We start from the raw sequence: 12,351 nt of genomic DNA on the forward strand, positions 1-12,351 counted from the left end.
ATTTGTTCAAATCACAAACTAAAATGATGTGTACTTATAACTCAATATGTATGATCATCACACCAACTTTGATCAAAATCATCCGAGTCATGTCTGAGAAACAGCTGCTGACACTTAAAAATGATGATTTCGTGCTTTTTCATCAAAATTTACCGCTGGCCAGCCGAATTGAATTGCATTACAAAAAACAGCTGCTGACACATTTGAATATAAAAAATAGCAAATTTTACGTCCAAAATGGGACCTTCTAATTAACACGTGGGACAGGCATGGGACTGTTTGGACACGCACAGGGGCGAACAGGGGGAAATACAGCAGCAACCCTTGTAATGTATAATGTTTGTTTTTGCTCAAGTCCGCCATGTTGTTTCGTAATGTTTGTTGGCGTTCAACAATAAGATAATACCATTCGATCCATAGGGGTGACAATGCTACGTATTTCAAATGATGTTGAAATACATACAAACGTGTAAAGATTCTGTCGAAATTAACTAAAGTATAACATGCCAGTTAAAAAGACATGTCTATTTACATTGAAATCAGCATTGTATGAATGTCGAAATGTATATTTATTTTTGTTGCAGAACAAGTTTGTACAAACAATATTGTTTAATAAAATTCATTTAAAAATATGAAAGACGTCTGTTATGTGGAAACTATTCACTTCATGTAAAACTTTATAAAGCATCGTTTTCTGATTGTTATGCTATGTTATATAATGGATTTAGGAGCTCTGTGGTTATGTAGTCAAAATAATGTTACAATATTAAAATGAACAACCACTTAGCCATAGTACATATCAAGATAAAACATAATTTGTCTAAAATCAAGTGTTACCAAAGAAGTGAGATTGTCACAAAATGTAGCAAATCGTTTTCAAAACAAATATTTGTGATAGTGCCACTAAGAAAGTCTCGCTATATTGCAACGTTCATTAAGACTTGGGAGTTTACTGCCTGTCTCCCTGTATGAATCTAGTTTGTAAAACATGTATTAAATAGACAACCCGCCCTTGTAGGAAAATATGTTTAATCAAAATTAGTCAAAGCTTATTAACTGGGCTTGGGATCTCTCCATCGTGTCAAGTGGTAATTCAATCGTAAACATGAACTCGTATAGCGGGCGATGAACTGAACTTGACCTTTCGTTTGTTAGGTCCAAGGCATTATGATGCGTCTCTTTATTATTATCACTATTTTCAGGGATTAGTACCATTCATGTCGCAAGTAATTTAATGATTTCATCACGTAATCGCAGAAAAAAAGTGTGCACAGGGATTGTGGTCTGTGTTACGGCCCAGGCTGTTACAAGTTGATCTGGGGATCTTGGGTTATCAGCTTGTAAATAATCTACTGTAACCATACATCGCACAAACAAACTACAAGGGGTTGCATAATCTCAGACTAGTAATACAACAGACCCGCAACGCCTTTTGTTTAAGGTGTTAATCGGCTTAATTGTATATGCTATGTGTGCCACGCACGGTAGCATTGGCATAGACACCGTCGAAGTTTACCGAACACCTGATATTCTGCATACTTCGCACTTCTTTAGAAATTGTGTATTTCTTCGTAAAACAAATCCAGGAGATGCGTTCTGGACATTTTGACCTTTACATTTGTGTATGAATTTTAAGAATCGACAAGTAACTGAATGTCTTAGTGTTTACCTCAAATAGTTTTTGAATATATAATGAGCAACTTTGAAACGATATTTCTCGCTGTTGCGGATTTTGCGGAAGGTTTCCAATATTTTTTCTGAGAGAGCATATCACTGCGTTTTGAGCGATCATACCACTTTGTGTGTTACCCGTTTTGTCTTTGTGTTCCGGGTTACCGAAACATGGGATAGCTAGTGTCGTGTACATGATATCTCTCAGCGTAATCCGGTTAACAGTAAAAACAGGAGATGTGTTATTTTTGACACTTTCGACTTCATAGTAAGCGATCTACGCGTTGTTCAGTGACTGTTTCAATAGTCTATTGTGTGTCAGTATTATTGCTATTTCGAGTTTCACTGATTTTGTTTGACTTCCGTCATAGTTTTGTGAAAAAATAACCCAGTATATTTCTATTTATTCCTAATTTCAGGAAATGGAAAACACAAGATCGCTCAGCAGTTGCCGGTCTAGGACTGCCAAGTTCTTCAGATTGTCAAATTGTCATTATCTGTCATTGTCAAAATGTTCTCCTAAAATAGCATCCCAGTCATAATTATCGTCCTCAGATTCGCCAAACTTTTCTGTAAATGCCATTTTCAAAGTTAATTGACAACTACTGTCATCTATGCCACTTTCTGTGTTTATGTCTCGCGGTGCATCGCGATAGTTGGTTGTAATACAAGTATGAATAGATCTCACGTTATTTTGTGAGATCTGATGAAAATCTAGTTGCTCAGCAACGTTTACTTGGTACGATAAGAACTGATAACCTAAACAAACGTGGCACGCATTACTTCAAAAGAAAACGCCGCGTTGCGAGTCTGTTGTATTACTATACTAGTCTGAGGCATTATATAGCATGGACATACTAATACAGGATGAAGCACGGTGTTAAGAGGATTAAATAAGCACTCAAGAAAGTTTACTTTTGGTGTTATAATGTTATATATAATAAACATTCAGAAAAAAAACATGATAAAAACAAGATCAAAATAATTGGATGAGTCTTGATTAAAAGAGGTGTGTACATCGCGTGAAAAATTTTATATTTCATACTATTTACCAATTTCAATGCGTACTCAAAAACAATGACTGACAAGCATGCGCAGTTTCCCCCACGTGACAGGTGACCTTTCAAACATTGGAAATAAATCATATTGTCAGAAGTTTGTTGATGATCGAGAAGTTACAGTAATTTCTTGGTGGTTTTTGAAATTTTTACTTAAATTTTTTATCGTATGATAATTCAACTATACCTTGATTTGCGACAAACAAGTTTAACATCAGAATCAAATTTTTATTATTCCTGTTTTTCACCATGGTCAACGTTAGTGATAACACAAGACAGCAGGTTTCAAACACGCTGTCAACTTTTTGTTAATTTGTTTTCACTTTCAGCTGTAATGAGCTCCACTACGTGTGACATCACCTTTGTTTAGGGAAAAATGTCACATGATGATCCAAATGTGCCGAACTGCCAAACGCACTATGTAAACAGATTTAGGGATCAACTGGCTATGCGATTACGATCTTAAGCGTAATTAGAAGTAAACATCAATGTTTATTTATTACTTCAAAATAATTCTAAAAGACGTAGATCAAAGCAAATTGGTCAGTGGTTCATCCTGTGTTAGTACGTCCATGAATATAGAAATACATGGTGGCATATATCATGTCATAAATTTATTCAAGACCTTTTTTTTTATCTACAACAGCATTGTCTAAGGAACAACTTGCCCTGGTTATGTAAAAGTTTTCCCATATCTTCAGCTCCAAACCAAACAAATGACAACATTTTTTTTCCAAATTACACAAGTTTATCATATTTGGTATGTCATGTTTATTAAAAAACAGTAACCGTGGTTGAACTTAATTATGGACAGTGTACTTTTCCTCCTTTGTTGTAGTTGTACAATAGAGTGTCAATCACAGCTAAATATGTATGTGAAATATGTGAACGACCACTCAGGTAACTCTCCAGGGACCGGGTGCCCAAGAGTAGACCCCCAAAATCTAGGTAGGCTTACCCCCCAGTACTATCATTCGAGGCAGGGTGGTTTTGCTTGCCCCGCCCATAACAGACAAACAAGCGTTTCTCACTGCCCCAAGACACCTTGGTGAATTCGAAGTACCAGCTCAAAACTCGAACAGGACATAGAATCCATTCCTGACAGTCTTCCAAACCCACTAGTGAGTTCATGAAAGAGGCACATTCGTCACTGAAGGACAGTGTCCCTATCTCTGAACGCCGGCTACCTGACACCAGAGCCAATCCATAGGCTCGGAGGGGGGGTGTCGTAATGCTGCTAGAACCAACGACAATTTCCAGTGTGGAGAATTTGTTAGCCCCTTGGCATGCGGCCTCTTCGAGCGGAAAGACTAAAACAGTTGTGCATAATTTAACTCGAGGCCAGTTTCAGTCCAGCAGACCAAACTGGGAACTAAACCTACTGATATCCAAGAATCGTTGATAGATTTTCCACGATCAAAAAATACAAAAAAATGGCTACCTCGCTAATAGTGAGACGAAGATGATCAATCTCCCTTCCGTTACACCAATCAATGTAGAGTCTCCAACTGGGCGTCCGCAGCACTGCGTATCCTCGGAAGATGGTGAGCCATAGCTCCACTCAGTTCCAGTCACCAAAGGAGAATCTCCTCCGCTGGCTTCAACAACGTGGGGGGAAACACGCCCAACCCCCCCAACCCCCATAGCTGTATGACACTACAGAGGTGTTGTCTGTTTCAAGCAGGACTGTGGTGGAGTCAGCGAGGGAGTCGTCGGACCTAGAGGCACTCCATTCTTCAAGTTCCGGGTGTCCTAAGGGAGGGCCGCCAGTACTTGGTCTGACAAGTGAACCCTAAACACCTGGTTCCCCATGTAGGCCTAGCGGCCCAACAGGCACCTCTGAATTCGATGAAGCCAAGGGGCTGCTGATGGGGAACCAGACGACGAACTGAAGTCATACAGCTAATAAGACGCATCAGTTCGCGCAAAGGAGCCGATCCCGTCAACCAGAGTTGGCTGTAGAGCACCAGAAAGGAGTCGCACCACGCCTGAGAGTGGTGGACAACCCCTTGTTCCGTTTCGAACTGCATATCCAAAAAAAACTAGGTTGCGGAATGGTACGAGGTTAGACTTCATAATATTAGCATGGGAGTTATTGCCTGAGCCATCCTGCGGTTTTGATGCGAACTGTCGGCAAATAGCCCTGGCCAACAAGAATGATTGCTTCAATGAATATGTTGATCCTGAGCAACCACCAATAGAGCTCGCCGACCACAAACGAACCAGCCACTCACCCAAGGCCCTCTCCGCACTAGGATAGGAGCAGACTCAGTATTGCCTCTCGCTCAACCGAAACTGCTCCTTGTCAAGAGGGCAGTCTGGACTTGCAGGATGTCGCATATAGCAACTTTCTGTGCAAAACGGTCCAACTTCCCAGGGATCGTGGTTCGTTGCTTAGCACTCAGCCGGGTGAGCTGACGATTTAACCAAGGAGACCTATTTTACAAAGTTGATGGGTTTAAGTTCTGCCGCAGCGCCTGATGCACTTAAAGGCTCTGGTGCCGGTCAAATGACCATGCAACATGGCCTTCCCGATCCGCATAACCCGCCTTAAAAAAGGCACGAGTATCGGGATCGGGGCAGGGAGCCTGTGAAGAAGGCTGTGGCACCGCATGGGACCCATTGACGGTTTCCGTAGCCCGATGGGGTATAATCCCCCCAATGGGAGACATGGGACAAGACCGACCCAATCCAGGATCAGTCTTCTCGTCCTTGTCTCCCAAAGGGTACCAGTCACCCCCTCCATCGCCCTCTGAGCCCCTTCCACAACCTGGGTCACACGAGGTGCCCAGGGGAGTTGGCCAATAGGCATGGACTCCATGTCAGCAGAGGTGGGATCACCCCCGGCCCCACACAAAAACAAAGTCTTGCACCAAATTCTGCCCAGTTCACAAGCTGCGTCCGTATAATGGTTGGCTTGGTAGCCTGGTCAGCCCGAGCCTGAGGGTGGTGTGGGGAATTCGGAAGAGGACGCGTAAGGTGATCCGTTCCAGGGAGAGGACCCCCTTCTATAAAAGAAGTGGACGCTCCCTTTCCTATTTAGGGTTCTGCCCAGCCTGATTTGAGTGCCGGTCGCTAATTAATATTCATGAGCTAATTAATATTCATTCAGACTGCGTTGGTACCAATGAAGTCTCGGTGGATTGAACCGGTTCAGTCCTTAAGGGCCGTACTGAATTCACCACGGTACTCTGTGTCGATGTCAGCACCCTAGTGGGATTACTGTTTACTGACATCGATAACCATGGTGACTGGCAACTCCGATTTGCCAGCAAAAGCAGTGGAACGGTGTTTGCCCACCTCGGTAACATTGAACGGGGAAACGTAACTCCACATTGAGAGAAAATCCCGGCACTGGTGTTTCCAAGTTATCGACCGACATCCCCATCACCTCCAAGAATGGTTTCAAAGGTCTTGTCTCAATCATCAATCCCGCTACATACAGCAGGTACTCCACCGTGACAACTCTTGATTTTTCACAGTCCACGATAGAAGGCAACCCCACCTCAAGTGGATACCACGAACGCGAATGCCACAGATCGCAAATTCCATTGAGGCAAAATCCTGTGTCCCATTTGCGACTATAACAATATGACAACACATGTTTGGCTCTCAAAATTGCAGCTCTAAGTGGCAAGATGAACGAATCTAATGTGCCGAATTTAGTCGGCACGATCTTAGCATTTTTAATGATTAAAGCATGATGTACTCGAAGAAAAGATATGAAAAGTGATAGTGAAAATTCACCACGCCAAAAATAGGAATCAAGGCGAATATAAACTGGGCTGTTGATTCAACAAAAAAACAGGTAAAAAAATAGGGCCCCTAATAAGGAAAGCCTTTCCCGTAATGACGTTGATTGTCAGAGTCGATCACCACTAGATTTCTAGAGAGGCTCAGTCAGAAAACTGTAATCTGCATCTTTTTTGTCCGATAAATCCTGCAGAAGCAAAATTACATAACCATTTGGCAGTGGAACAAAATAAGAATTAAGGAACTGGCAGGCTTCTGGTGCGTGATCGCCCTGTGGGTGACCCTTCAGGCAAGGCCTTTTTTCTAGAGAATGCTACCCTATGGTGTTTCTTTTGCACCGGGTATATTCTCTAGTAGTTCCGTTTGGGGGCTGTAATCTGTAATTAAGCCTAACGAGTAATAAATGAAATTTATTATTTCCACAGATTTTCTGGTAGGTCATGTACAATGAAAGTTCCATGTACAATAAAAAACAATTTTTACACTTTATGATATATTTTGTGTTTAAAAATCATATTGGAAATTCAATGAGGAAAATGCTTTATACAAAATATAAGATCTTTGTACAAATCATCGACCAATAAAACAGCTGTTTACATTTTAAACCTTGCCCATGTCTACAAAAAGAGAATAAAAACAATGTATTACAGCCTACAAAAATAACCCCTCTGTACCATACACAAGATTTACTGTACTCTGTACCATACACAAGATTTACCGTACTCTGTACCATACACAAGATTTACTGTACTCTGTACCATACACAAGATTTACCGTACTCTGTACCATACACAAGATTTACCGTACTCTGTACCATACACAAGATTTACCGTACTCTGTACCATACACAAGATTTACCGTACTCTGTACCATACACAAGATTTACCGTACTCTGTACCATACACAAGATTTACCGTACTCTGTACCATACACAAGATTTACCGTACTCTGTACCATACACAAGATTTACCGTACTCTGTACCATACACAAGATTTACCGTACTCTGTACCATACACAAGATTTACCGTACTCTGTACCATACACAAGATTTACCGTACTCTGTACCATACACAAGATTTACCGTACTCTGTACCATACACAAGATTTACCGTACTCTGTACCATACACAAGATTTACCATACTCTGTACCATACACAAGATTTACCGTACTCTGTACCATACACAAGATTTACCGTACTCTGTACCATACACAAGATTTACTGTACTCTGTACTGTACAAACGAATAGGGAAATATCGTACACGACTTACTCTAAATTACAACATACTACGCATCCTTGATACAAACTTGCACTGCAACAGAAAATACAAAGATGTTACTTGTCTGAGGATATTCTTAGGATACCGATTTCATTGCACGAGTATGTAGCATTGTAGCATCGGGTGTGCGAGCGGGCGGGCGGGCGGGCGGATGGACAAACATACCCCAAATTAATAGTCTCCTATTTCAGACTTTGTCCAAAACTGGGACTAAAAACATTGAACTTCGCAAATCCTTAAAGTTTAGACTTTGCAACCACTGTTCGAAAATTGAAACAGGCCAGCATACATTGTATGAGAATGAATATTAAAGACAGAATCTGCAATATGTGCGACAATGACCATGTTGAAGATGAACAACATTTTGCCTTGAATTGTACTCATTACAATGAAATAAGGCTAAAACTTTACATTGTAGATGTAGCTAATAATTGTATAGCAAATTTTGACAAACTTTCATATTATTATCAATTAATGTAAATTTCTTTAGCAAAATATTTAAACAAGCCATGCATGGCACAGTCCTCATTAGTTATCAAATTTAAGATATATAGTTTTGTTTATAGTAATATAGTTGGAACATAAACATGTCAGAAGTAAGGATCTAGAAGATGATGCTTCCATGATGATTTTTTAACATTAAAACGATTGACATTTTGTATCTGATCGTACTTGTCTATATAAAGAAATATTGCTCTGGAACAGCATTAATTAAAACAAAATGGCCACCAGTTGGCTATTTTGAATACATCTATTTTTCTATAACCTGATTAGACGAATATTTTAAATTTGAACATAATCAGTCAAAGCATATCAGAGATATGGGTCTAGAAGCACATTCATTAAAACAAAATGGCTGCCAGCCAGGAACTCCTAATCTTTGAAGAATGTACCAAGTTTGAACAAAATCCATCCATAAACGCCAAGATCCAGTTCTGAAATGCCAGAAAAGCTTGATTTTTGATAAATTTTTAGAACAAAAATGGCTGCCATTTGGAATCAGATGGTCAAACCAATATATCTATGTCACGATGTATACCGGTAATGAATATATAAAATTTGAACCTAATCAGTTAAAGCATGGCAGAGAGGGGGTGTCGAGAGGGTGAGGTGAATGGCGGACGTGTTGGTACATCACTCAGAGTAAAAACAACAAAATCTGCTGTGTTATGTCATGAAGTACTCAGACTGTGGCAGTAATAGGAATGTTCGATTGAGCCAGGATTCCTACCTGTGACGAGTTAGTGAGATAATGTCTAATTTAAAATCCTTATGCCAGAAAGTTGATAAAATTGATGAATTGCAAAAAGCTGTAGAATTTATTGGAAAATTATTTGAAGAAACAATTTATTAACCAAGCAACTTGAATAAGCTCAGAGAACCTTAATCAACACGCAAAAAGAGCTCCGCAACCTACAACAATATTCCAGACGTAACAATCTTGAGATTCATGGAATTCCTGAACAACAACAAAATACTGATGTCATTGTTGCGTCAGTTGCTAAAACTACTGGAGTGGATATATCTGAACACGACATAGATACATTAGTTACCGCTTGCCATCAACAGAAAAATCATCACAACCCTTCTTCTATAAAGTTTTTACATAGGACTGTCAGAAACAAGATATACAATGCAAGAAACACATAAAAAATAAATCCACCAAAGACCTGAAAATTGACAATAAGATGAACACCTGAAACTTTATAAATGAAAACCAAAGGCAAATGAAAAGAAAAGGTTATGCAAATGGAAATTTATTTAGACAGTTAAGGGGACTACAATGTAGGTCAGTCAGTGTCTAGCGGTAATTTGTCAATTCATGTTGCTCAACTTATAGTTTCACGATACAATTTTAAATTTGCTGCAGTCAAACACTGGAATTCACCTCAAAAATATCAACAGAAACAAATTTGAATATGAAATGAAACATTATTTGCTTTGTTAAATTCCTTGAATACTTCCACTTCTCTGCATATTTTTTCTTTTCTGTTGCATATAAATTTATAGTACCAGTAGTTTGTTTATAATAATATTACTGTATTTGTCTTCAATTATGCGCCACTTTGTTACACTTTCATTTAGTGGTGGAGCTTATTTGTGGTTAAATTTGGGCAACTTTGTTTCAAATGGCACTTATTTCAAGCACTTCAAGTTCCAGTACTGGTAACTGTGTTTCATCAAGCCATTGTTCTTGCTCCATTCTTGGCAATATTTTACATTACAGTCTGACACTTAGTCACTGTAGCATTTATTTTAAATACTAAGTAAATGACCTGTTTTCAGACAGTCTAGAAAGTTATACAAAAATTATCATCCTTTAGAAAACATTCACATTTTGCCCTATGATCAACAGAAAAATAAAACAAACACAAATGCATCGCTTAGTAGTACATGATCACGATAGCCAAATCTGGTCATGCTGCATTCCACAGTTACGATTATTACTCCGTAGTAATTATAATAAAGTACAAAAAATAAAATGCAAGTAAAATTCAACTTAATTTCATCGTAAGCGAATGATTCCGGTCGTATGTAAACATTTGATGCGATACGATATCCGCCATGCTTCCTGTGTCGAAGTTGATCTGAAACATGTTCTTTGACCTGATACATGTAGGTCAAGTCGTTAATCATCCAATCAAAATGCTGGATGATGCCAACGTGACCGATTTCTTAAAAATTGTTAGAAACAAAACCTAATTTCTCGCACAAAAGCCCATCGTACAGTAACAGTGAGAGTAACTGTAACAGTAACTGTGATCGCGTCTCCGCCGACTGCAATTTGCGATCATTACGTGGCAAAATTTCAACTCTGTCTGGCGCTTAATTGGGGTGTAAAATACAATATTTTCGTGGCACTGGTGCCTAATTGAAGACAAATACGGTATACATAATATTTTTATCTTTATATCTAAATCTTATAGATTACTGTTCGTTATGTAAATAGTAATTTTTCTTTCCTTTACCAGTCAATTTCTACTTGGCAGTCTGGGCCATGGACTGGAATAGTCCATAAGGGCTATTTCCATGGTCCACACCAGAATTATTACCATTAAGTTCAGTAAATATGGTCATTTTGGTGAAATAAATAAATAAAATAATAAATAAATAAATAGATAGATGTGGCACTAGAACTGCATTAATTAAAACAAAATGACCGCCAGTCGGCCATTTTAAATCCAATCTGAAAAATAAAATGATGTGCAACAAGGTCCCATAATGTCCAACGTATATACAAAGATTGAACAAAATCCATCCATAAATGCTTGATTTTGATGATTTTTTAGCAACCATTCGACCATCTTGAATCAGATTGTGAAACAAATTGATGTGAATACATGTATGTATAATATTATGTATGATGCATACATGTGAAGTTTGATTGCCCAGGCATGTCTAAAATGGACATATGAACGCACAAGGGTCAATCCATAAGCCCTCGTTTTCGAACTGCATCCGAAACAATGACTAAAAACTGTTTTAATATAATTAAACACATTACTTGTATACAAATTATTATCACTTTTTTTTCAACGAATTTCAATAATGTGCATTTGTAGTTTCAATACTATTTTAGTTTCAATATCTTTGAATTATGATTTTTTTTTCATGTAGTTATTTTTCCTTTACTAATATCTGTTTTGAAACCCTTTTCATCACCTTCAAGGAATGTTATGTGTTGATAAATAAATAAATATTGTTGAAAACTAAATGTCGCCACCACAGGAATAACTAGGGGAAGGGAAGGTTCAAATCTTCTCAGTCACGGAAGTGAAAACTGAAACGAACACGTCATGAAAACTAGAACTCAATCTCGTTTATTCTTCAACAACAACATAATACAGATGTTAACTCGTAAACAACTGAAAAGCAACTGCTCAAAACAAGTGCAAAAACATACAATGTTGCCATAGATCGCGCCAAGTAACAATTTGTAGGGCGGGAGGCGTTCTCATTGCCCGACTACGAATATGGTGTTTACTCAGACGTTCAAAACAAATATTGGCCAAATTAAAACTGGGTGTGCTAGTTTCTCATAGCATTACATGCAAAAAATGAACTACGAAAAAAACATGGTTATGAATAAAGATCAATAATTCAAATGAATCTCCCCACAAACTTCGAGAATCACATCTAAAATCTAAATTGTGATTACATACCACCAATTCATTGATTGAAATTACTAAATTACATTTTATTGCTGTCAACTAATAGAACTATTTCTAAGGATGCAATAAATTCATTATTAAATTAGTAATTAATTTATTTTTTCTTTTATTTTACTTAAATTTTATCTCTTTTGTATTGTATGTTTTTTGTATTTCTTTGTATTTATGTTCTTTACCATACAAAAACCCTCTGAAGGTTTTTAGTAGTGTAATAAAGTTATTATTATTATTAAGGCCAGACTTTTTTTATTCCTTGTTTCTCGGGTTTTTATAAGACAATTTTTTCAAGGAGGGTGGAACAAAAATAAAATTAATTCTTTTTTTTCATTAGATTTGTGTGATTCTCAAAGAATTGTAAGCGAGATCATTGATCGGAGAAAAGAAATGAAATAAAATTTTATTCCATGTATAACCTTG

At 38.1% G+C, this 12,351-nt stretch overlaps 1 protein-coding gene across 1 annotated transcript in view; it reads right to left on the minus strand.

The window, feature by feature from the left end:
* Window positions 1-12,351, minus strand: part of LOC100368675 (uncharacterized) — an 80,729-nt gene that overhangs the window by 67,512 nt on the left and 866 nt on the right. The gene's annotated exons all lie outside the window — the stretch shown is intronic.

The sequence above is a fragment of the Saccoglossus kowalevskii genome, chromosome 11 (genome assembly GCF_978046115.1).
Source record: "Saccoglossus kowalevskii chromosome 11, keSacKowa6.1, whole genome shotgun sequence".
In the NCBI taxonomy this organism is placed as follows: Eukaryota; Metazoa; Hemichordata; class Enteropneusta; family Harrimaniidae; genus Saccoglossus; species Saccoglossus kowalevskii.